Source organism: Macaca thibetana, unplaced genomic scaffold, assembly GCF_024542745.1.
Source record: "Macaca thibetana thibetana isolate TM-01 unplaced genomic scaffold, ASM2454274v1 unplaced_scaffolds9, whole genome shotgun sequence".
In the NCBI taxonomy this organism is placed as follows: Eukaryota; Metazoa; Chordata; class Mammalia; order Primates; family Cercopithecidae; genus Macaca; species Macaca thibetana.
In genome coordinates this window covers 25317-52360 of record NW_026088798.1, presented here as the reverse complement: position 1 = coordinate 52360, position 27044 = coordinate 25317, and the positions used below count along the sequence as shown (strand labels likewise).

General features: G+C 43.5%; 1 long non-coding RNA gene across 2 annotated transcripts; it reads right to left on the bottom strand.

Annotated features, from left to right (window-relative positions):
- Positions 1 to 17057: 17057 nt before the first annotated feature.
- LOC126947249 (uncharacterized) lies at positions 17058 to 26714 on the bottom strand. Of its 2 annotated transcripts, none has more exons than XR_007722980.1 (3): positions 26474 to 26714; positions 17393 to 17519; positions 17058 to 17198 (listed from the first exon to the last, which is right to left on the bottom strand). It is a non-coding gene; the product is annotated as an uncharacterized LOC126947249 (long non-coding RNA). The 2 variants fall into 2 exon arrangements; XR_007722981.1 differs by lacking the exon at positions 26474 to 26714 and adding an exon at positions 22879 to 23809.
- Positions 26715 to 27044: the final 330 nt, after the last annotated feature.

The window sequence follows — 27044 nt, the reverse complement described above, 5'->3', positions numbered from 1 at the left end:
AAAAAAAAAAAAAAAATGTGTTTTATAATGGGGATAATCCATTCAGGAATTTATTTCACTTGGAGGGTCAACACTCGCATCCTGCTGATCTGGCCCTTAAAATCCCCTGCATCAGAAATTCACAGCAGTACCCTGGGTCATGGTGTTTCTGTCCTGTGTATACAGTCACAATCCTCTACGATGCTCAGAAAATACAAAATGACTTAGGGCTGAGAGAAATTTAGCAGCTCAGTCTGATATTTTACTAAGGTGGTATCTAAAATTCCTGCAATCATGGTTCATATTAGTCTTTGTTAGTTGCAATTTCTCTGATTATCATGATACATATTTGCTGAGAAATACTGATGTCCATGTGTATATTCATACATAGATATGTAGGTATATAGATGGGTATGTTTATATGAATGCATGTGTTTGAGATGGCAGAAAACATGCATGTATTATTTCCCTGCTAAAAATATAAAAATAATTAAATATATTTTATGTACAACTGATAATTATGTGTCATAAAAAATTAACTGACCCATTTGTACATGAAGTCCAGGAAAAATAAAAAGGGTAACTTTGTATTAATTGTGACATTGTGCTTACAGATATACATAAATTTCCTTATTTAACCCTTATAATAACCCTGCTGATTATAGTTTATTTACTAGTTTAATAAATGATCAACAAAGTTTGAAAAATATGACAAAATTACAAAATTAGAAAATGACACAGCAATACTTTTAATTATATTCTGCCTTGTCACTGCCTCTTCTTGCTTTTTTACAAAATTACTCCCCTAACCAAGGTTCTCTATGATTCTGGGGACTCCAGGATTTAGACCCCAGTTCCCAAACTTCACTGTGTCTATTTTTACTGCCACATTTTAATGCACATTTACAGACTTCAACAAGCACTTTTCAGTATCAACTTTTTTCTTATTCCTTGGACTATTTCCTACATCTGTTCATCAAGACTCCAGTAACATACGACTCCATCTGCCTGTCCCTTCCATGAATGTACCTGACAGTACATGTATTATGTTGTCTATAATTCAAGCAGAACAGATATTCCTTCAAAAAAATAAGGTATTAGAGAATGCCTACAAAGCTTCAGTGAAACCAGCTGTAACCCTTAATATTATTACCATGTAAACTCTTCCTCGAATATCAAAATAAGATTTGGACTTTAGAGAATATTTGTGTGAACTAAAAGTAATTTAAATGGTCATATACAGACTGTGCCAGGGACAAAAAAGGACAAATATTATAAGAAAATTAAAGTGCACTTATTTCCTAAAGGACTCTTGTGTGGAATCTATAAAAACTATTTCAAGATATAGAGATTAAATATATTTCAAAACACATACATACACAAGCAATCTTTAGGATAAATTTTTTAAAACTTATGTTATGGGTCTAAAATTTTCATTAATTCATGGAAAAAATGTATTGACAAACTTCTCACCAGAGCAGGAATAACAACTTACGTATTTGGTGACTGCAAGATGAGAGCCTGCACAGCTTAGTATCTCCCTCCAGATCTCTCTCTCTCTCTCTCCTTTTTTGTTTTTTGACAGAGTTTCGCTTTTGTTGCCCAGGCTGGAGTGCAATGGTGAAATCTCAGCTCACTGCCACCTCCACCTCCCAGGTTCAAGCTATTCTCCTGCCTCAGCCTTCCAAGTAGCTGGGATGACAGGCATGCGCCACCACGCTTGGCTAATTTTGTATTTTCAGTCGAGATGGGGTTTCTCCATTTTGGTCAGGCTGGTCTGGAACTCCTGACCTCAGGTGATCCACCCACCTCAGCCTCTCAAAGTGCTGGGATTACAGGCGTGAGCCACAGCGCCCGGCCCAGATCTCTTAAAAAGACATGAGGAAGGAGCCATTCTGCATCCTCAATATTACCTTAATATTTTAAGGACACCCATAACAATTAAGAGGCTGACTTGTGACTTCCTAGCCCTTTCAGGGCTATTTAGGCACACCTTAGTGAAGTATTAGGAATGCAGTATTAGGTCTCAAGTTCCTGGACACCAAAACCATGTTCTCCAACAGATCTTCAGTAAAAATAGCTGATGTCTATATTCTTTTGCCTGTCCTTTCCCTTCCTTTTAATTCAGAACTGCGGTCTCGAAAAGTGCTATTATTTAGTAGATTCTCTCAATTCTCAACACCAGCACTATACAGTGTTGAGTAACATCTCAGGTGCTAGGGAAACAGCAGCTGACATTCTAGCAATGCACAAATAGAAAAGCAAAGATCACCACAGAGTAAAAGAGAATAGATTTTTTAAAAGTATGAAACCAAAACGAATATATATCAGATTACACTATAAATGGAAAATCCTATTATCTTGACTGGATTGCAAGTCAAAACCTCTCATGGCTTCCAACATCCAATATATTCAAAGCAGTTCAGGAATGGTGAAAGTGGAATGGAATTTAAAATTATTCTAAGGTTGCATGTGTGAAAGCACCATGCCCTGAAACAAAATATTTATTTTTAAAGTGCATAATGAACACTGCATACAAAGTTTGTGTAACAAGAGAGAGAAAAAATCTCACATTTTAAAAAAAGGAATATGCAACATATTTACATATAATAAAATAAAATTAAACTAAAATAACAGCAATGGAAGACACAATCTGACCTCTGAAAATCAAGGGAGAAATCTCTTTTAAATAAACTTGGCACAATTTTTAAAGTAAGTTATGAAAAATAGTAATACCTGAATATAGTATGTAAAAGTACCAACACAATAAAGCTAAAACAATATCCGTGGAAAAATTATTTGCTGTATATTATTTTTAAAAAATGATCTAAGTACTTTCCTCAAGAAGGTAGATGAATGAAATTTTAAAATTGCCTGAGAAATTCTGTGAAAGGAAATGAATATAGAGAAGCAGAATATAATTTAACTATAAAGCACACAAATAGAATTTAAAAATAAGGCCGGGCACAGTGGCTCATACCTGTAATCCCAGCACTTTGGGAGGCGGAGGCAGGCGGATCACCTGAGGTCAGGAGTTTGAGACCAGCCTGACCAACATGGAGAAACCCCGTCTCTACTAAAAATAGAAAAAAAAAAAAAAAAAAAAAAAAAAAAAAAGGCGGGCGTGGTGGCACATGCCTGTAATCCCAGCTACTAGGGAGGCTTAGGCAGGAGAATCGCTTGAACCTGGGAGGTGGAGGTTGCAGTGAGCTGAGATCACGCCATTGCACTCCAGCCTGGGCAACAAGAGCAAAACTCTGTCTCAAAGAAATAAAAAAAAAAAAAAAAATAAAAAGTGGCAGCCAACATGCCCAACATGATTTTCTGTGATGAAAGAAATTCTCTGCATCTACATTATCCAATGCAGTAACTACCACACATATGTAGTTACAGAATTTCTAATTTGGCCACCAATTTGGCTATTACTACTAAAGATATGCCATTTAGTTATTTAATTATAATTAATTTACAGTTTATAGCCACATGTGACTAGTAGTTACTCTATTGGTCAATGCAGATCTAGAATCTTGGAGAAGGCAGTTAAAATAATGAGATATGGTCAAAACAAAAATGGAAAAGGCACACAAATAGTGAACACAGAATATGAGAATGTGAAGTAACAATTCACACAGTAAAATTTACTAATGAGATGCTGCCTTGATGGGACACATGTCTAATGATATTCAAGGCTTGTCTTGTTACAGGTAGAAGAGCAGGAGCAGGGCAGGAGAGGGCTCTTCCCCTACCCACTAGAAATGTCAGGTGATGGCCTGTTAATGATCACTTTGCCTCTCTAAAAACGATAATTAGGCAGCACCAGAGAGAGGCCATTTCATGGTGGTCTACACCTGTTAACATCAAAAATGTTAATTAAATGCAGACCCCAGGAAGAAGCAACTTCTTGGGCATGCATGTTAAGAGACAAAAATGGCAAAGTATAATCTTCCGGGGACACACTCCACTGGAAAAGGAAAGAAAGCCTCAGATGGACATGCATATAACTCCCTAAACACACCGTGCATGCTCAATTCCAAAGGGTAAGGAAAGCACTGTGCATGCCGGAAACTCTCCCTAAAGGAAGAATCATGGGAAAGAGGCAAGCCCATCCCAGGATCAAGGTTAAAGGCCCTTCTCTTTTCTCTCTTGGACCTTCAGGCATCCACTTGGGTCTCTTCCAAGAGAATTTTCCTTTCCTTTCTGTTCTAAAGCCTTTTTAAATAAACTTCCACTCCTGCTCTGAAACTTAGTCTCTTTTTCCGCTGTATGCCCCTCAGTCGAATTCTTTCTTCTGAGGAGGCAAGGACTGAAGTTGCTTATGGACCCATGCAGATATGCTGCCAGTAACTCGAATCTCTTCTACTGGTAACAGTATCATTGTAAGGGAATGAGGCCAGTTCACATCTCAGTGCTCGGAGAACTCACCAAAAATAAAAAGTTGGAGGATGCTGTGAACTTATCTACCTTCCAAGGCAAGTCCCACAAGCAAGCAGCAAGACTCTCCTCCCCCAAGGTCTTAAACTCTTCTGATGCTCCTTCTCTGGGAAAACGCATCCTCTGATTGGCTTCCCCTTATATAGGAAAAAACAATTAATAAACCTAATTAGCACTACATTCCAAGAGACATGCCCTGACTGCACAGATACTGAACCTAATCAAAACTTCATTCTGGAGACACACCCAGGTCAATTTGATTGGATTTTTGAGACAACTACTAAAAACCCCACATAAACTTGGAAACCAAAGAGTTAAGGCTATTTTGAAGGAAAAATAGGAAGATTCATTCCTTTTTTCATTCATAAGTACTTTTTTTTTTTTTTTTTTTTTTTGAGATGGAGTCTTGCTCTGTTGCCCAGGCTAGAGCGCAGTGGTACCATCTCGGCTCTCTGCAAGCTCCGCCTCCCGGGTTCACGCCATTCTCCTGCCTCAGCCTCCCAAGTAGCTGGGACTACAGGCGCCTGATACCACGTCCGGCTATTTTTTTGTATTTTTTTTTTAATAGAGACGGGTTTCACCCGTGTTAGCCGGGGTGATCTCCATCTCCTGACCTCGTGATCCGCCCACCTCGGCCTCCCAAAGTGCTGGGATTACAGGCGTGGGCCACCGCATCCGGCCTCATAAGTACTTTTGAGTGTATTGTATGTACTAGAAAGCATTCGCAGTCATGGGGTACAGCAAGAAACCAAGAAACCAGACAAACTAGAGTCTTATGGAGACTCTATATTCTAAAATTATTTGGAAGTAAACTGGACTTGAAAACAAATGGAAAGTGAATAGATATAAAAAGTTTCAATATTCATGATGATGTAAAAAAATAAAATATATTGCAGAAATGAAGTCAGGAAGTGTTAGGGGTCATATGGTACTTTTAAGGCCATTGGTATCCTCTGAAATTCAAGCAGGCTGAAGACATTTGCATAACTAAAAGGAAAGCAGATACTAATAGAAGACAGTGAAGAGCCTGAAAGGCATTTCAGAGACCTTGGCTGGTGGCAGCCCCTCCCTTCAAAGGTCTGGAGGCTTATAAGGGAAGACTGATTTTGTGGGCTGGGCCTAGGGCTGCACCACCCCAGGCAAGCGCAGGACAGTGCTCACAGCATTCTACCTCCCAACCCCTCCAGCTCCAGCCATGGCTAAGAAGGCCCCAAACACAGTTTGGATCACTGCTTTGAGGGTGCAAGCCATAAGCCTTGGCAATTTCCATGGGATATTAAACCTGCAGTTGCACAAAGTACAGGAGTGCGCTGCTGATAAAGACATACCCGAGACTGGGCAATTTACAAAAGAAAGAAGTTTAATTGGACTTACAGTTCCACATGGCTGGGGGGAGGCAGAAGGCGAAAGGCATGTCGTACATCACAGCAGGCAAGTGAGAGAATGAGAGCCAAGCAAAACTGGTTTCGCCTTATCAAACCATCAGAACTCATAAGACTTATTCACTACCACGAGAACGATATGGGAGAAACTGCCCCCATGATTCAATTATTTCCCACTGGGTCCCCCCACAACATGTGGGAATTGTGGGAGTACAATTTGAGGTGAGATTTGGGTGGGGACACAGAGCCAAACCATATCAGAAGCCTTCACCTGGATTTCAAAAGATGTATGGAAAAGCCTGTATGTCCAGTAGAAGCCTGCTGGGGTGGAGACCTCATGGCAAATGTCTACTACAGCAGTGCAGAGGGGGAGAATATGGGGTAGGAGCCCCCACAGAGTCCCCACTGGGGCACTGCCTAGTGGAGCTCTGAGAAGACGGCCACCATCCTCCAGACCCCAGAATGATAGATCCACTGACAGCTTGCACCCTGAGCCTGGAAAAGCTGCAGGCACTCAACGCTAGCCCTTGACAGCAGCCATGGGGACTGACCCTTGTATCCAAAAGAAAATAAATTGTTCTACCATAAAGACATGTGCACTCATATATTTATTATAGCATTATTTGCAATAGCAAAGACATGAATATTTCCTCTATCATTGGATAGAGAAAATATAATTATTTTCTCTATCATTGGATAGAGAAAATGTAGTATATGTACACCATGGAATACTATGCAACCATTTAAAAAAAAATATGTCCTTTGCACCAACATGGATGCAGCTAGAGGCCATTATTCTAAAATAATGCAGGAAGAAAAAACCAAATACCATATGTTCTTAGTTATAAGTAACAACAAAGCACTGATTGCACATGGATGTAAAGATGGGAACATGGATACTGGGGACTACAAGAAGGGGAAGGGAAGGTGGGGACCAAGACCTGAAAAACATATACACCATGAAATATGTTTTCTACCTGGGTTACAAGATCATTCATACTCCAAGCCTCAGCATCACACAATGTGCCAATGTAAAACCCTGCACATGCATTCACTGAATCTAAAATAAAAGTTGAAATTATTTTTAAATAGGCGAAGATCTGAAAAAACGTTTCCCAGAAGAAGAGATACAAATGGCCAACAAATATATGACAAAATTCTTACCATCTCTAATTGTCAGGGGGATGCAAATAAAAACCACCATGAAATGTCACCTGACACCTCTTAGAATAGCTGTTATCGAAAAGATGAGTAGCAAGTATTAGTGAGGATGTGGATAAAAGATAACCCTTGTATACTCGTGGCGGAAATACAAACTACTATGGCCATTTTGGATAATAGTATGAAGGTTTCTCAAAAAATTTTTAAATAAAACTACCTGCTGATGAGGCTGTTGAGATATAGGAACACTTTTACACTGTTGGTGGAATGTAAATTAGTTCAACCATTGTGGAAGACAGTATGGTGATTCCTCAAAGACCTAGAACCAGAAATATCACTTGATCCAGCAATCTCATTACTGTGTATATACCCAAAGGAATATAAATCATTCTGTTATAAAGATACATGCACACACATGTTCATTGCAGCACTAGTCACAACAGCAAAGACATGGAATCAACCCAAATGTCCATCAATGATAGACTGGATAAAGAAAATGTGGTACATATACACCATGAAATACTATGCAGCCATAAAAGGGAATGAGATCATGTCCTTTGCAGGGACATAGATGGAGCTGGAAGCCATTATCCTCAGCAAACTAACCCGGGAACAGAAAATCAAACACTGCATGTTCTCACTTACAAGTGGAAGCAGAACAATGAGAACACATGGATACTGAGAGGGGAACAACACACACTGGGGCCTGTTGGGAGGCAGGTGGAGGGAGAGTATCAGGATAAATGGGTAATACATATATGCATTGGAATATTATTCAGTGTTACATAATAATGAAACCCTGTCATTTATGACAACATGGGTAGACTTCGAGGGCATTACGTTATATGAAATAGGCCAGCCACAGAATGACAATTACTATATGATTTCACTTGCATTTGAAATCTAAAATAGACAAACTCACAAAAGCAGAGAGTAGAATGGTGGTTGCCAGGGGCTGTGGTGCAGGGGAAATGGGTAGATGTGGTTAGAGCACAAAGTTTCAGATATACCATATAAGTAAGTTCTGGAGGTCTCATTTACAGCACAGTGCTTATAGCTAAGAATACTGTATTGCATACTGAAAATTTGCTAAAAGGGTGGATTTTGTGTTCTTACCAAAATTTCTTACCAGTAATAATAATAATAATAATGATGGGGGGGACTTTGGGAGGTGAAGGATATGTTTATAATCTTAAGGGTAGTGGTGTTCATAATGTATACTTATCCCCAGACTCACTGAGATGCATACCTTAAACATGCACAGCTTTTTAAATGTAATCATAGCTCAACAAATTGGGTTAAAAAAAAAAGGGGGGTTGGTTAAAAAATGTAAAAGGAGGGGTAGATGTTCCCTTGTTTTTCTCTCTTGGCTATTTTCTTTCCTGCTGCCTGGAATTAAAAAATGATAGGTGGGCATTTAGCAGCCAAACTGGAGCCTCTTCTAAAGTACAGCAGAGCAGACAGCTGGAAGGGGCCTGCGTCCCTAATGAATTTGGCAAGCATCTGTACCAGCCATGATAGGTGTAACTATAGATTTAAGTGAGAAAGAAATAAACTTCTGCCTTGTTTAAGCCACTTTGTTCAGACATTAATTTCATATGCATATAGAGAATATATGCTCCTTACGAGTAGGAAAAATGTTTATGCCATATGGTTCATAATGGGTGTTCAGCAATGTAGGATGATGCTGATTATGATGACAATGGTGACAAACAGCATGAAATAATAAGGAATGAAAAAAAGTGGTTTGGGTTAATAGTTGTATATAGATACTTTATTTAAAGATTCTGCTGCTAATATCATTCAATGTATTTGTATGCCGGTGGGAGTTTTATTAGATGTAGACTAAGAAAGTTTACATTATTTAATGAAAAATACTAGATCAATTTTAAAAAACAGTAAAAATATCATGAGATGGAACTAAGCATCTATATTGCAAAGCAACTCTCCCAGTTGATTTTATGCATAGTAATGATTGAGAATCCCCTGATCTAGATCCAACAGATCTCAACCTTTATAGGTGCTATCAAGGAAGCACCTAAGGAAGACAATTTTCCTGACTCTATCCATACCTCCAGTTAGTAATAGATCTAGAGATCTAGAACCCAAATCCAGACCTCCTGCTTCCATGTGCAGTGGTCTTTCGCTGTTCTGTTTTGTTCCACTTGGTGAAGAGGATTTGAGAATAAATGGCCTCATGATTCAAATCCCTCCTCTGCTCTGAGGAATATAGCCTTGTCCTAGCAAGCAAGAAGCTCATACAGTAGTGGAAGAGGCAAATATACATTCACTAATCTAACATACAAGGCAGTAAGCACCGTAACATCAACAAAGCACTTTGGGGTTTCAGACCAGGAGCAAGTGGGGTGATTAATTCTTAGCAGGGCTAGTAAAGTCTGGGAAGTGTTCGCTAAAAAAATGTCTGATCATTAACGAAAGCAACTGGTTTCTCAACACAGTCTAACTTATTGTAACAATATAAATGGTTGTTTGTTCATAAACTTTCATCTTTTGCCAAAATGTTTGTAGCTTATGTTCCCATTTAACAAGGTTTTCTGGCCAAAACTGTGCACCCACATCAGTCCTCCCATAAAAGCAATTTTGCATGCATAGAACACCTCTATCTATGAATATCCCTAATGAGGTACAGAAAGGCTCTTCTTATCCAAACAGAGACATTCCACTGGTGCTAGAGAGCCACAGACGGAAGTTTTCTCTGCCTCCTGGAAATGAAGCCAAACTTTCTTCTTTCTTCAGCCATGAGGATTCCTGTCCTCCTCTTCACCATTTTCTTGTTTATGAGCCAAGTTCTACCAGGTAACAAAATAAACTTGGTAAGAATGGAGTGCCTAACACCTTGCAGGGATTCAGTACTTAAGAGAAATCACCATCATCTATGACCAGATAGGGGATCTCATAGGAAATCTGGAAGACACACCAGTCTCTGGCTCCCTGGTTAGGCCCAGTTCTGTCCAACCCACCTATACAGGCCCCACACACCCAGTGCCCACCAGGCTCCTGTCAGCCAGGAGGACCAGTGCTCATCCCCTGAAATATCCGTGGGAGCCTGCATCCCACAGGGACCCACATCTCGGGGTCAACCTCCATGGGGGCCTCTTGGTTGTGGTGGCAGGGGCGGGGGGGTAGTTGACCTCCAGCCCTCCCATCCTGGCCACTGTATTTTGTGGGGATCATTCAGTCCTGGGAGCTTCCTGGGGACCCCAGAAGGAAGAGAACAGGGTGGTCATGGCAGCCTCAGCCCCAGGCTCTGGGCCAGAAGTTGATGATAACGACCAATTGAGAGAGAGCAACCACTGAATTCAATCCTCTTACAGATACACGAGAAGTTGGCGAAAAACTGAATGTCGACCATTCTATGGTCATCCAGCATTTGAAGCCAATTGGAAAGCTGAAAAATCTTGATAAGTGGGTGCCTCATGAGCTGACCAAATATTTTAAAAATCATCCTTTGGAGTGTCATCTTTTCTTATTCTATGAAACAATGAAACCATTTCTTGATCAGATTGTGACATGCCATGAAAAGTGGATTTCATACAACTGCCAGCTCACTGGTTGGACTGAGAAGAAGCTCCAAACCACTTCCCAAAGTCAAACTTGTACCAAAAAAAGGTCATGGTCACTGTTTGGTGGTCAGCTGCCAGCCTTCTGGCAGTTTTTGAATCCACTACAGTTTTTGAATCCTGGTGAAATCATTACATCTGAGAAGTATGCCAAGTTAATCGATGAGATGCATGGAAAACTGCAGCACCTGGAGCTGGCACTGGTCAACATGAAGGGCCCAGTTCTCCACAACCCATGACCACATGTCATACAACCAGGGCTTCAAAAGTTGAATAAACTGGGCTATGAAGTTTTGTCTCATCTGCCATATTCATCTGACCTCTCGCCAACCAACTACCACTTCTTTAAGCATCTTGACAACTTTTTGCAGGGAAAACACTTACACAACCAGCAGGATGAAGAAAATGCTTTCCAAGAGTTCATCGAACCCTGAAAGCACGGAATAAACAAGTTTATTTCTCATTGGCAAAAATGTGTTCAATGTAATGGTTTCTTTTTTTTTTTTTTTACCGAGTCTCACTCTGTCACCCAGGCCAGAGTGCAAAGGTGCAATCTCGGCTCACTGCAACCTCTGCCTCCTGGGTTCAAGAGATTCTCCTGCCTCAGCCTCTTGAGTAGCTGGGATTACAGGCACATGCCACCACACCCGGCTACTTTTTGTATTTTTAGTAGAGACGGGATTTCACCACGTTGGTCAGGCTGGTCTCAAACTCCTGACCTCCTGATTCACCCGCCTCAGCCTCCCAAAGTGCTGGGATTACAGGCGTGAGCCACTGTGCCCAGTCCATTGTAATGGGTTCTATTTTGATTAATAAAGATGTGTTGCAGCCTAATTATAAAAATTTAAAATTCACGGTCCAAAACCACAATTACTTTGGCACCAACCTAATAATAGAAGAATTAAAAGAGGCCTTTATATTAGAGAGCCCATGGATGATAAAATAATAAAGAATATTACAATCTCCATAACCCACAAACTTGGTAACTTAGACCAACTGGATGAATTAAAAGACACAATCTATTAATACTAAAACATAGGAGAAATAGGTAATCTAAATATATTGATATCTATTTTAAAAATGGAATCAATACCTAATAACCTTACAGAAAACCTATATATTCCAAAAATCTGACATTCTGTCATGTTATTCTAACTGGTGGGATTCGGGGATTTCCATTTTGATAAGAACATAGGTGAGTCGCACACACTTACTTTTAGTGCTCATTGGTCAGGAAACCTATGTCCACTATAGGATACTGCAGAGCGATGCGTTTTGGAGAATTTAGGCAAGATAATATGATTTTCAGAGTTAAAGGAAGACAACCTGTTTTATGTACAGTAATTCCTCATAATATCACAGGGGATACCATATTTAAACTTTGGGGTATCCCCAGGTATAATTCTTATTTGAGCCACATGTGAATTTCAGACACGGAGGCTGCCCAACTTTGGTGGCTTTCAACAGATGTGGAAGTTAATTCACAACCTACTTTGTGGAGGCATAAAATTCAATGAGCACTCATTTAGCATTTTATTTTAAATATTATTTTTTTTAAACTTTGCATTTTTTCCAATTAGGTGAAATTTTAAACCTGTTTCAGTTCTTATCCACTTTTTTTTTTTTTTTTTTTTTTTTTTCCCTGAGACGGAGTCTTGCCCTGTCACCCAGGCTGGAGTGCAGTGGCATGGTCTTGACTCACTTCAACCTCCGCCTCCCAGGTTCAAGCAATTCTCCTGCCTCAGCCTCCCAAGTAGCTGGGATTACAGGTGCCCACCACCATGCCCGGCTAATTTTTGTATTTTTAGTAGAGATGTGGCTTCCCCATGTTGGTCAGGCTGGTCTTGAACCCCTGATCTTGTGATCTGCCCACCTCGGCCTCCCAGAGTGCTCGGATTACAGGCCTGAGCCACCGTGCCTGGCCTCTCCACTCTTTTTAGGCAGAGGGGAGTAAGGTTTGCTTTAAGTTAGGAGGGACTCCCGTGTACCCAACCCATTTGTGTAAATTTCTTCCTTCAGAGTTCTTCAAATCAGCATCACCATTGTTAAAGGCCTCCCACATGGTAATAATTGTGCTACAGGGTTTTACGAACATGAAGTTTATGTTTGGCTGAATTAACCTCCTTGCTGTGGCACAAGGGGGGCATAGGTGTTTTCACCAATTATGAAGCGGGTTCACTGTGCAATGGCTACCAACTTTTCTGAGTACAATGAGACCAAACACATTCATACATAAATTCCATGAAGTGAATTTATTACTTACAAATAGCAAACAAAAGACAACAGAAGTCTAGGATTCAATATGAACCGCTACCACAAGATCAGGAAGGCTACCCAGAGCAGATGGATGGAGTTTTGACTGTAAATGCTTCACTTGCACTACAACTGAGGGACCCCAGAAAGCAGCCCACCTTGGGTTTTCTCCCATGATGTGGTTTGCTGGACACAAGCGTTAAAGGCCATTCTGTTTTGAGCAGGGACTATAACAGAGCCTGGGCTGTTCTGACCAATGTCACCTGATTATCAGGATATTGCTTCCCAGCATATCATACAGTTATCTTGAGAACTACAGTAAGAAAGGGAGGAAAATGGCCCTGCACCCTTAAAACTGAAGGATCAGGATATTTGTTGTGACAGAAGCACAGACAGTAGCGACAGAGTGTTCTTGTGAGCCATCTACTAGTTCTCTTGACCGGAGCATGGCACCTAACTGTCTTTCTCTTTCCTTTCAATGGAAACTGTTTCAGAATATTTTGAATATTTTGAGTTTCTACATCTACAGAGTTGAGGCACATGATCACTGGCAGTGTAGACTCTCTGCATGGTTACAGGAAAGAGTTCAGGAGCCCATCAAGTCACATTGGAGGAGACCACCTAATCCTCCAGAGACTGTCACTTCATCTTCCTGGGGTTAGCTCCACACGCAGTAAGGCCATTATGTCTAAGGCCGGCAAGACTTGCAGTCCGAAGATTCGACTTTTGACATGCTGATAAGCAGCAGTGATAAGAAAAGCCCACACACACACACTAGCTAGGAAATTTTTCAATGCAAGCAACTGCTGAGACTCTTCATATATCCTTTCATAGGGGCTAATATCAAACTCTTTCTTCCCATTTTCTTTACTCATCAGTGCCTGAACCATGAGGAACCATAGATGTACACCTCATCAGGAGGGTGTAGGGGACAGCGGCAAGGGGAGCAGCAGCACAAGAAACAAACAAGGCCACTACTTCTGCCACTACATAATAACTATTAATTGTTTGGAGTGTGGACAATAATTAATAATGTTCACATGGCTGCCCTAAGCATACAGAGATGGTGACCAGAGTAGATGCAGGGACTACAGAGATACAGCCTGATCCTTGCTAATTAGGACTTAAGTGTTGGCTTAAAATGTGCTGCGCTTTTGTGCTTCTTAATAAATAAGCAGGGCCTCAAAACTGCCTGCTAAGCACAGGCCAAATGTCATGCTGGGGTGCAATGAAACATTCATGTCTAGGAGATGAGAGCATTTTAGTGTGGGAGAAGATGAAAACACCTGAAGACCACAGAACGCTGTGCAGACCAAAGGGAAGGCCCATCATCAGCTCACGGTTCTGACTCAGGTGACTGCTGATGTGTTACGGAACCGTCAGCCGACAGCAGGTAGGTCAAGTTGAGCAGGTGTCCTGCATGAGGGCTGGTCCATTCCATTTGTGTTGCCAATTATTTCAATAGCATCTCATGCACCCCACTGGTGAGGAAGGAATGAGCACCCTACGTTTACTGGCACCGTTAAACACATAACATCTATTACTAAACAGAAAAAAAGCAGACATCAGTTATTAATTACATATAGGAGGATGGTGTAAGCTCCCACAGGCCCAAACAGGGATTAACTTGGGAGCAGAGAGTGGTATAGCAGTGGTATAGCATTAAAAAGTGAGGATGTTCCTTTTTTTTTTTTTTTTTTTTTTGGGACAGAATCTCTCTCTGTCACCCTTGCTGGAGTGCAGTGGTGTGATCTCAGCTCACTGCAAGCTCCGTCTCCGGGGTTCACAACATTCTCCTGCCTCAGCCTCTCTAGAAGCTGGGACTACAGGCACCCACCACCACACACACATTTTTTGTATTTTTAGTAGAGACGGGGTTTCACCGTGTTAGCCAGGATGGTCTCGATCTCCCGACCTCATGATTCACCGGCCTCGGCCTCCCTAAGTGCTGGGATTACAGGCGTGATCCACTGCACCCGGCCGAGGATGTTCCTTTGTTCCTACAGGAGTATGTGATTGGTTTGTCTGTTGGCTGGTAGGGAACTGAATCATGTGACACTGACTGGTAAGACTGTAATACTCTAAAAAACAATATATAAACTATCATATCATAATGGTGCAATACTATCTACTACAATGAGAAAGGCATCGATGAAAAGCCCAACGCTATCATATGTGACTGAGAGATTGAATGCTTCCTCCCTCAGATTGGTTACAACATGTTGTCCTATCACAGTCCTCTCTCCTTCATTCAAAGTGAATGATCCAAATAATAGACAGAAATAATAAAGAATAAAGGGCAACACATGCAAAGAACTCACGAGATGATACTCTATGGTAAAATTTATGTACTTAGGAATTAATACTAACTCATTATTAGCAAAAAATAAACATCTTTACATCAAGAGTAGTTTTTTTTCCTTTAATAAAGAAAGGTGGAATGTGTGTATAATGAACAAGGGATAATCAAAATTTGCCAAATGAGGCTAGTAAGACAATCCCAACAATTCACAATCATTATTCACTGGTCCATTAATCACAGGGACAATACATACAAATGATGTCTGTAAAGCACTTACCAAATGACCGGGTGCAGCCTAGGGTGAAATCCTCATGTCTGTAATCCCTGTAGTCCCAGCTACTCGGGAGGGGAGGCACTGAGGTGGGCAAGCCGATCATGAGGGGCAACAGGAGTTCATCTCAGACCAGCCAACCATAGCCAACATGGTGAAAATTCTATCAACAAAAAATTGTCTCTACTAAAAAAGTACTACTACAAAGAACAGAACTCTCAGGTTTCCCTGGGTGAATACTCAAAGTGGAGCCACTGATAAAAACAATATACTTGTAACTTGTGTAACATTTCATACATGTGCAGTCCCAGCTACTTACAGGGGGCTGAGGCAGGAGAAATCACTTAAACCCAGGAGGCGGAGTTGCAGCAGTGAGCCTTGAGATTGCACCACTTCTGGACATCCACCTGGAACAACACAGTTACCAGATTCAAAAGGCTTTTCTCCATCTCAAAAAAAAAAAAAAATGAAACCACATTTCCTAAAAAAAAAATGTCTTAAAAATGGGAAACCACATTTCTTACATTCAAGAAAAAATTTATTTTTTAACTCACTGTCACCATCTGGAGTGCAGTGGCACATTCGGCTCAAATCCGAATAACAAAAATTACAAACATTTACCCAAATTTTTGTATTTTAAAGAGCTTTCAATATGGCCATTATCTATGATCCGCATCACAGGGCTTTCCCCCCCCCCTATGTCCTTGAAAAAGAACTAAATGTGCTGCCAGTTAAAAGAGCATTTACAAACTCTCACCTCAAGGTTTTTTATTTTTTCCCTGCAAAACAAGGTGAATTGCTCAAGCAATACTCCTCCCAAAGTGCTGGGAAGAATGAGCCACTGATAAAAAACGAATATACTTGTAACTTGTTTTCTCCAGTAACATTTGGTCACATTGTTTACATTTTTTCTCTCCAGTTGAGTACTTCATGGTTACAAAGCACTGCCACATTGTTTACATTCATAGGGTCTCTCTCCAGTAATGCTTCCATGGTTACGAAGGGAAGTTGAAGGCTTTAATTTGCATCAGGCTTTCCAAATTAGAAAAGCTTCACTTATAGAACTTCTTTCCTGTGGGAGTTTTCTTTCACATGACTTTTCAAGTAAATGAAAACAAAACTGAAAATATTCTTGCAGTTTCTAAAACTATTAGAGTTTTAATCCTGTGTACGTTCTTGTATTATCAAGGTCCAAGGAAAACATTGTTCACATTTATTGTTTGCATTTTTTTTATTAAGGAGGGAATGATGTACAAAGACTTTTCCACAAACACTTTTTCACATTGTTTTAATCCAGTAGAAATGTTCTCATTCAGAAAGATTTGGAATTTGGTGACACTTGTCCATACTGTCTAAACACAGTACCACATGATTTTCTGTGAAAAAAACAAGCACATTATTGGTTGGTTGGTTTAATAACAATTTCTACTTACTAATAGGTCTTGGCTTACACTGCTTTCAATAAAAAAATGCATTGTTTATTATTATTATTATTATTATTGCCATGATTGAATTATTTGAAAGTAAATGGGTTACTGAAAAAAACACAGCTACCACTGCATGGCTATGAAATTAGTTTTAGTAACATATACACAATTTTGTAGTGCTATTTTCAAGTAAACTGTTTTCCAAACACTGACTGCTACCTTGAAACGTTACATTTTCTAAAAAAAAAAAATTTCAAGTGACTCTATTTGTTTTGATTGCTTGTTTTTAAGTTCATGACAAGCTAAGATTCCTTCAGAGGACTTTATTTCCTCTTCTCAGTGCAAATTATCTTATATCTTTCCCAGGTTTTTCAAAGTGATCTTCAATATTCTGGTCTTTCCATTTGTTTCCTAAAATGCAGACCCACAAAATTATCATGAATTATTACAAACTACAGAAACATTACTAGATTTATGTTCATTGTACACAGTGCCCATGCCTGATTTCTTCACCAAATCATTCCCTTGCCACATTCCAAATCACAAATAGCACTGATGATAGGGAAATACTTCTGTAATTAAGTGAAATGTGTTGTCATTCTTACCTACAGAAGCCAGGTTCCTGCAGGTTTCCTGCATCACTTCTCTGTAGAGATTCTTCTGAGAAGAATCTAACAAAGCCCATTCCTCCTGGGTAAAGTTCACAGCCACATCCTCAAAAGCCATGGAGTCCTAGAACATTCCACACATGTGGATAGAAGGACGGGTGAGACTGACAGCACTGGGAATCTATACTCAATCCATAAGCTGTTTACATGATTCTAAAATTTCCAAGCATTTATTCTATGACTTGATTGTCACAACTCTTACTCTGTTCACACATACTCCCTCCCACACACACAGTACTAATGCTGGAGAATTGAACTATTCAAAAAGGCAACAGCAAAGTAGAAACACCCATCTCATTAGAGAATCCAGGGAGTAAGATGTGCTGCTAGGAGTTACCTTTTAACTTCACTTTGTACATTTCTAGTATCTGTCATAATAAAGTCCTACCTGATGTGCATAAGGGAGTTAATATTATCAGTCCTGAGACTACTTATTCTTAAAAATGCCTGCTCACAAAGTTCCATCTTTGTTTGTATTAGTAACTTACATTTTGAAAGGGATTCCACCAACCCAAGTAATAAGAATGACTCACTGCATCTAAATGGCTTATGCAATATATTTGCCAAAACTTTTTCTGCCGAAGGTCTATTATTTTCACTGCAGTGGTGCTTAGGGAACCAGACACCAAAACACAGTCTGAACACTAAGTGTTCAATGAGTTTCCCTGGTAGACAATATTTTACATGTGCTGTCACTTATTAACTGGGGAGTTGAGCCCATTCCATGTGATTATACCAAGAGAGAGTAGGCTTATTAAATTTAATTGAGTAGTAAATAAAACCAATAATTGATATTTGACAATATTAATACAATAATTTTTCAAATTTCTATTGCACAATGTCAAGGTAGAAAGGAATAAGAGGAAATACGACACCTGTTTTTAAAAAAGGACATTAATGTCACCACTTCCAGATGCTATTCCTATGAAATCACATAAATTCCCAAATCAGGTTTTTTTTTTTAGGCAGGAAAAAAAAACTTTTTTGCATGCGTAAAAAATGACAAATGTCTAATGCTTTTTTTCATCTAAAAAAAAGAGTGATGGCTTGTCTAACATACTTCTAAGATTTTCAAACGAAAATACTCAGGACAGCACAGTATTAGCAGAGAGATGAGCAAGCAGACCAATGGGAAGAAAAGTCTTAATGACCCAGCATTTATATGGAAAGTTGATGAATGATAGAGTAGGCACTGTAGAATAGAAAAAGAAATCACATGCACTTTAAAAAATGAATATGAGCAAACCAGGCTGGCATCTCTACTTGGGAAAATGCATTGCATTCTTCTCTATTCCATGATCCATAATCAACTTATTATATATTCAAATATGAAAGATAAAACCAGAACACTTTCAGAAGTCACAGGAAGATTTTTTTTTTTTTTTTTTTTTTTTTTTTAGGCAGAATTTCTTTTATGTAAGAAAACAGTGATAAAAAACAGGAACAGACAAACTCAAACATATTAAAAAATTTAGGGAATAAAAAGAAAATAGAGTGGGCAGGGCATGGTGGCTGGCACGCCTGTAATCCCAGCACCTTGGGAGGATGAGGGGATCACCTGATGATCAGGAGGTTGAGACCAGCCAGCCAACCAACATGGCAAAACCCCGCCTTTTTGCTGTTTGTTTGTTTTTTTGTTTTTTGAGACGGAGTCTTGCATTGTCGCTTGGGCTGGGGTGCAGTGGCAAGATCTTGGCTCACTGCAACCTCCACCTCCCGGGTTCAAGCAATTCTCTTGCCTCAGCCTCCCGAGTAGCTGGGATTACAGGTGCCTGCCACCAGGCTCAGCTAATTTTTTTTTTTTATTTTTTTAGTAGAGACAGGGTTTTTCATGTTGGCCAGGCTGCTCTGGAACTCCTGACCTCGTGATCCGCCCACCTTGGCCTCCCAAAGTGCTGGGATTACAGGCCTGAGCCACCGTGCCAGGCCTAAAACCCCGTGTTTACTAAAAATACAAAAATTAGCTGGGTGTGGTGGTGGTGGGTGCCTATAATCCCAGTAACTCGGGAGGCTGACACAGGAGAATCACTTGAACCCGGGAGGCAGAGGTTGCAGTAAGCAGAGATGGTGCCACTGCACTCCAGCCGGGCTACAGAGCAAGACAGTGTCTCCAAAAAAAAAAAAAAAAAAAAAAAAAAAAAAAAAAAAAAAAAAAAAAAAAGATATCCAGATAAGAGGACACAGATGTGTCCACTGTCATAAATTCTTCACCATGCTACAAGAGGGGAACTGACATTTTGGTGAATCTTTGTAAATCATCAATTTATCTATCACACTTTTATTTCACCAGTAGCATTGACAAAGCTAAGTCCTACAATTCCATTTGAAATTACCCTTGAAAAGAACAGACCTTTAAAACTTACTACACTCACTCTGGGGAAGAAATAAATATGAACTTTTAGCAAATAAAATACGTCATTTTACCTTGCTACTTTGGAAATAGTACCTTTATCTTTCAAGCTGTACTGACAACATGTATCTTACAGTCAATGAAAAACTGAAACTCAAATAAGCGGACAAGCCTTATCAAGGTAACAAACTCAGGGAGAGGCAGTGCTGACTCCAACACAGACCTTTCTAAGTGTCACGGCAGGCCATTCTATCCCTCGGGACACCCATCCTGTTCAGTAAAGTCCTCAGTGACCACCTAGGAGGCACTGGCACTGCTCTTTGTCCTCCTGTGTGCCTTCAGTGCATTTTCATATTCAGGTTCTTGCACATCCTCTCTGGGGTGGGTTTTTTTCCTTGTCCTTTGGGACAGTTTTTCTCTCTTCACAATCTGAGACAATCTAGAGAGCATCATCTAGAGAGCAGAAATCATTTCTGCCTTTTCCTCTCAATATCAGCATCCCATTGGCAGACCGTCAATGTGTCTCCGAGGAATAAAAGCTCCGGCTGGAGGAACAGTTTTAATGACCTAGCTTTAATGACATTACGTTGTATTGTCCATTCATTTTAATGTCCTAAAATTTTAATAACCCTAAGGGGTCACCATTTTAGATGAAACTATACCAGGAGATTCCTCTAAGGCCAAGAGCATCCAGCTCCAGCTCCCCCTGAGAGACTCTACCCCCTACCTCAGGCTGTCCTTGGGGATGAGATGACCCCGGGGCTGATACTCACTAGACCCTCCAATAGACATGGCCACAGTGGGTATCCTGGGTCATCCCCAGACAGTTCTAAAATGCCAGGACTAGGAAAAGACAGGAGGGTGGCTGAGGACACAACACCCTGTAAAGTTTTCACGGGGGGACCTCAACCTAAAGACATTTTGGTAATATGTACACTTAGGAAAGATGAAAAGAAGAGAGGCACAAAGATTTTCTTTTTATAGTAGTGTCAGATGATTTATTCTCCGCTTTCCTCTCATGTAAAATGTTTGGAAACAGAAAAATATTTTGGCCAAGGTGGCTCACGCATGTATTCCCAGCGCTTTAGGAGGCCGAGGTGGGCGATCAGTTAAGGTCAGGAGTTCAAAACCAACCTAACCAACATGGCAAAACCCTGTCTCTACTAAAAATACAAAAAAAAGCTGGAACGGTGGTGGTGGGCGCTTATAAGCCCAGCTACTTGGGAGGCTGAGGCAGGAGAATCGCTTGAACCCGGGAGTCAGAGGTTGCAGTGAGCTGAGACTGCGCCATTGCACTCCAGCCTGGCGACAGGGCGAGACTCCGTCTCAACAACAACAAAAAAAAAAAATAAAATAAAATATATATATATATATATATATATTTAAAATTATAAACATTACTATAGTATTATTTGAAGTCATGGGACTGACTGTAGGTAGAAACAAGAGAAGGCAAGGAAAGTTTTTATATTTATATTTATATATAATTATATAAAATTAATATACATAATTATAATATATAAATATATCATATAGGCTGGGCACAGTGGCTTACACCTGTAATCCCAGCAATTTGGGAGGCCGAGGTGGGCAGATCACCTGAGGTCAGGAGTTCGAGACTAGCCTGACCAACATGGAGAAATCCCATCTCTACTAAAGATACAAAAATTAGCCAGGCGTGGTGGTGCGTGTCTGTAATCCCAGCTACTCAGGAGACTGAAGCAGGAAAATCACTTGAACCCAGGAGGTGGAGGTTGCGGTGAGCCCAGATTGTGTCATTGCACTCCAGCCTGGGTGACAAGGGTTAAACTCCATCTCAAAATAAATAAATAAATAAATAAAACAAGAAATATATATTTATATCTAAATATATATATATATATACATAAATGTATATATATATATATACATTTATTATTAAATTTATTAATATATGAAATATATTTATTTCTGAGACAGGGTCTGGCTCTGTCACCCAGGCTGGAGTGCAGTGGCACTATCATAGCTCATTGGAGCCTTGAACAGATGGCTCAAGCGATCCTCCCACCTCAGCCTCCTGAGTGGCTAGGATTGCATGCACACACACCATGCCTAGCTAATTTTAAAAATTTTTTTGTGAGACAGGGTCTTCCTTTTTTGCCTAAGCTGGTCTTGAACTCCTGGGCTCAAGTGATCTTCCTGCCTCAGGCTTCCAATGTGTTAGACGTGGGCCACTGCATCTGGTCTAATGCATTTTTTAATTTGCGAGTTTATATTATTTGATATTTTTAAGTACTGAATGTGTTGAACAATCAACTTGCAGAATTCCTGAACAATGGACGGTCAGCTCTCATGTCCTGGTTCAAATCGCCCCAGCACACCACGGCTAGAAACCTTTCAGCCAACTTCCACTTATGTCTCCCGGGGCAGGACAATGTCACTTGGCCAATCCCCACTAAGAGGGACTCTGGAAAGGCAAGAAACTATTCTGTTCTCTATAATGGAACCTGACCAGGGAGAAGGCAGCTGGGAGGGCCAGCTGGGCCCTCCAACCAGCAGCGTCCACCATCGACCAACTGCCCTAGAACTACACCGTGCTGGGCATTTGGGGCACTGTTATGAGCAAGAGTTTCCATTTTTCTTCTCATGGGACCTTCATGCTAGTGGCAAGAGACAATTTTTTTTTTTTTTTTTTTTTTTTTTTTTTTTTTTTTGAGACAGAGTTTTGTTCTTGTCACTCAGGCTGGAGTGCAATGGTGTCATCTCGGCTCACTGCAACCTCTGCCTCCTGGATTCAAGCAATTCTCCTGCCTCAGCCTTCAGAGTAGCTGGGATTACAGGATTGCACCACCACATCTAGCTAATTTTTGTATTTTTAGTAGAGATGGGGTTTCACCATGTTGGCCAGGCTGGTCTGGAACTCCTGAGCCACTGCACCCAGTCAAGAGGGAGATTTTAAATCAATAAGTAGAATTGTGATGAATGCCAGAAAGAAGAATGTGTGTGATGGGGAGGGGACCTAAGTTATTGTCTCATATTTTAACACTTTCATAGGCAATAACTAAAAACTGTAGAAGCTTAAAACAACACACACCTTTAAGCCAATTTTGGCAAGCTAGGAGTTGAGCACATTTTAGCGGGTCCTGTGCTTGGGATCTCATGCTAAGCAGCTGGGCTGCATCCTCATCTGAGGCTCCACCAGGGCAGAATCCATTTCCAGGTCCGCTGAGGTTACTGGCAGAATTCATTTCCTCAGACCCGCTTGGCAAGGGCCCAGCTTTTTGCTTCCTTGCCTACGGGGCCCCTCCAAAGGTCTTTTCTCAGCACAGCATCTCCCTCCTGGCAGCGCCTGCAGGTGGAACATTTCTCTCTAGTGTGCGAAGGTGATGCACTGTGACAGTGACATCCCATTGCTTTTGCCAGGCTCTATGGGTTAGAAGCCAGTCACCGGTTTTGCTCGTACCCAAGGTCAGGAAGACTATGCAAGGGCATAGGTCATTGGGGGGTCAGTCACTTTAGGGTGTGGCTGCCACCACAGAACTTGGTGAGAATTTAAGGGTTGGTAGGAGCTGGCCAGGTACAGGGGTGTGGGTGTGTCAGGCAGGGGTGAGGGCATGGAGGGGGATGCAGAGGCCTGCACCCTGGAATGTCCTTTCACTCCCTGAGGTTTTGTTCTCCTGATCCCTGAGTACATCCCAGAACACGGTGGGGCCCTAGCAGGGGAGAGGTAGGGAAGCCTGTGTTGTTCATCTGGGGACCTTGTTAGGCAAATCAGATTAGGGGCCAGGCTTTCAGTGGTGGGTGCGAGCGTGGGAGTGATGAGTGTGCAGGTGTGTGTGGGAAGAGCGATGGGGATGGGGTCAGCCCCAGCCACCATGAAGACCTTAACCGTGCATCCACCCATCCCAGCAGCGCCCCTGAGTGAATGCCTTCAGGGTGCAGGTCCTGTTTTGCACATGGAAGTGAATCAGAGTGGGACACTGCCTTGCCTTAGAGAGGTCACACTTCTTCTTCTTCTTCTTCTTCTTCTTCTTTTTTTTTTTTTTTTTTATTTTGCAACAGAGTCTCACTCTGTTGCCCAGCCTGGAATGCAGTGGTGTGATGTGGCTCACTGCCACCTCTGCCTCCCAGGTTCAAGCAATTTTCCTGCCTCAGCCTCCTGGGTAGGGTAGCTGGGATGATAGGCACGCATTACCATGCCTGGCTAATTGTTGTATTTTAGTTTCACCATATTGACCAGGCTGGTCCCAGTCTCCTGGCCTCAAGCGATCTGCCCGCCTCAGCCTCCCAAAGTGCTGTGACTACAGGCGTAAGCCACCACACCGGGCGAGAGGTCACACTTCATGCCAAGTGGGTGGCAGCGACTCAGACAGCACCCCAGCTGGCGCTGGGAGTGAGGGGTGCTCAGCGTCCTAGGAAGGCAGAGGGCTGCATGAGAGGTTCGGGGAGGAAGGACTGGAGGAGGATTTGAGATTTTCACCTGAGCAGCTGGGTGGATGGAGGGGCTGTTTACAGAGAATCACAAGAATGTGGATGAGCAGGTTAGGGCACTAATAAACCACTCTGTTTTGGCCGCGGAAAATTTGAGATGCTTCCCTGTGTCCAGCTGGGGCTTTGGGAAAGGTCAGGGCTGGGCATCTGACTGGGATGGATGTCTCTGGCAGGCAGCAGAGCATGTGGATGGTTTGTGAAGCCCGGAAGGGCATGAGATTTTCCTGTGTGCAGTGCCCACTGCAAATGGAAGGGCATTTGGCCTGAGCCCAGACAGACATATACAAGTTGGGCAGAGAAGGGGGTGGGTCCCCGGAGAGGAGCAGCTATGGAAGTACAGGAAAACCAAGGGTGTGGGGGCACATGAAGCAGGAAGCTCAAATAAGATGAGGAAAGAGGTTTTAAAGACGATCAGGGCTGGGGACAGTGGTTCATGCCTGTAATCCCAACACTTTGGGAGGCTGAGACGAGAGGATAGCTTGAGGCCAGGAGTTTGAGACCAGCCTGGGCAACATAGGGAGACCCCATTTCTATAAATAAATAAATTCCATTGGTACTTGGCATTTCAGGCGGGGAACAGCAAACACATGAAAGCTCTGAGGCAGGAAAGGGAAGTGATTAGTGCTCGCTCCTGGTTCCTTTATCAGACCTTAAAGAGATGCAGAGACATTTCAGGTACTCCTTGGCCGAGCTCCTTCAGGGAAGGCCTAAGTTCGCTTCTACTTCCCATCTATTAATTTTTTTTTTTTTTTTTTTTTTTTTTTGGAGACAGAGTCTCACTCTGTCGCCCAGGCTGGAGCGCATGCAGTGGCACCATCTCAGCTCACTGCAACCTCCACCTCCCGGGTTCAAACGATTCTCCTGCCTCAGCCTTCCCAGTAGCTGGGACCACAGGTACGCGCCACCACGATCGGCTAAGTTTTTGTATTTTTAGCAGAGATGGGGTTTCATCTTGTTGGCCAGGCTGGTTTCGAACTCCTGGCCTCAAGTGATCCACCTGCCTCGGCCCCACAAAGTGCTGGGATTACAGGCGGGAGCCACCGCGCCCGGCCCTACTTCACTCCTAACGCCCACCATACGTGCTTCCAAATGTTTGCTGAATGAGAACAAGTGAACGAGTGAATGGGAATGGGACTACGTGACTTCGGGCAGCAGGCAATCCTATTCCTTGGACCTCAGTTTCACTTTTTGTAAAGCAAGCCTGTCTCTCGCTCTCTGCCCTAAAAGCCTGAGTTCTGGGCTTGAGATGAGCGCGTCCTGTAGAGCAGACTGCAGGTGGACGTTGAGCTGGGTCTTCTAGGGGGCCAGGATCCGGCCAGCTCTTGGGTCCGGTCCTCCCGCGGGACCCCGCACGCCCAGTCCCAGCGCCGCCCCGCCCAACCTCCATTTGTTCCCCCAGGCCCCGCCCTCTCCGCGCGGCTCGCTCCCCATTGGCCGGGGGGGGGGCCCTGGGCGCCCGGCTCCGCTGGGGGCGGGGCCGGGGGGGGCGGGCGGCGGGCGGGGGCGTGTGCACCTGCACGGTGTGTGTTCCTGCCGCAGCCCCGCGCCAGCTGCAGCTCCTTGATCCGAGCCGGATCCTGAGCGGGGAACACGGGCTGAAGCGGCGGCGGCGGCCCCGCCCCGGGGCTCCATTGTTGAGGCTGCCGCGGCTCTGTCGGCTCTCAGCTGCGCTCCAGCGGCCCCAGGCGCCGCGGCGGCCGCGGAGCGAGCGAGCGAGCGGCGGCGCCTGCCTGGGCGGCCTGAGGTGAGAGGGGCGCGACGGGGGCGACGGGGGGGGTCTCCGGACCGGGCGGGGGGGTCTCCCCGGGCGTGGCCGCTGGGCCCGAGCTGGGCTCCGCAGGGTCGGGGTCGGGATCCGGGGTCCTTGCGCCTGGGCTTTGTCTCGGCCTCGGGTGGCACCGGGGGCTTCGCGCCTGCTGCGCGCGCTACCGCGTGGGCCCGCGCGGCGGTGCCGGTCGCCCTGCGGGTGGGGGCCGGTCCCCACTGCTCCCCAGGCTCCCCGCGTCTGCCGCGGAGGGGACTGCATGGACCCGGGCGCTGGCTTCTGCCCGGTCCTCCGACGGCGTGGCTGGTCCCCGCGTGCGCAGAGGGGGCCCTGCGAGGACCCACTCGTGGGGCGGGGCCCGGGTCACCGCGAGTGGGAGACTCCGCCGCCCTCCCCGCCCTCCCTCGCAGCGAGACTGCTTCGCTAGACTCACCGAGGGGACTGCGCGGACCCTCGGACGAGGGAGTCCGTGACTCTGGGTGGGGGCTTTTCCCGGCCCCGCATGACGGCTTCCTGAGTGTTTTGTCACCTATATAGGTGGCTGCGTGGACCCGCGCGCGTGGGTCCTGGCCGCCCTGCTAGTGGGGCTGTGCGCCCCCCCGTGGCTCGTCTGGGTCGACCCCGCCTGGGACGCGCGTGTAGTGGGGGTCCGTGCGCGAGGGTCGCGGTTGGTGGGGTCGGCGCGCCCCCCCGCCCCCGGTTTATCCTCTGGTCCTCTCACTTGCCCGGAGGGAGGAAGCGAGAGGCGCGGGCCCGGAGCTGTCGCACAGCGGCCGCACCGACCTGCGTCCTGGCCGGCGGGTCCCGGGGGGCGAGGGGCTGTCACCAGGCGTCCCACCGCGCGTCCCACCGCCGCACTTCCTGCTCTGGCCCCGGGCTGGGCTCTGATTGGAGGGAGCAGGGCCCTTCTGCCTGGCGCTTCTTGATTTCTTCCGTTAGTAATGGGAAGAAAAAAAAATCTGGAAAGCCAGATTGAACTTTGTAACTCTCAGCGCTTGGAGAGT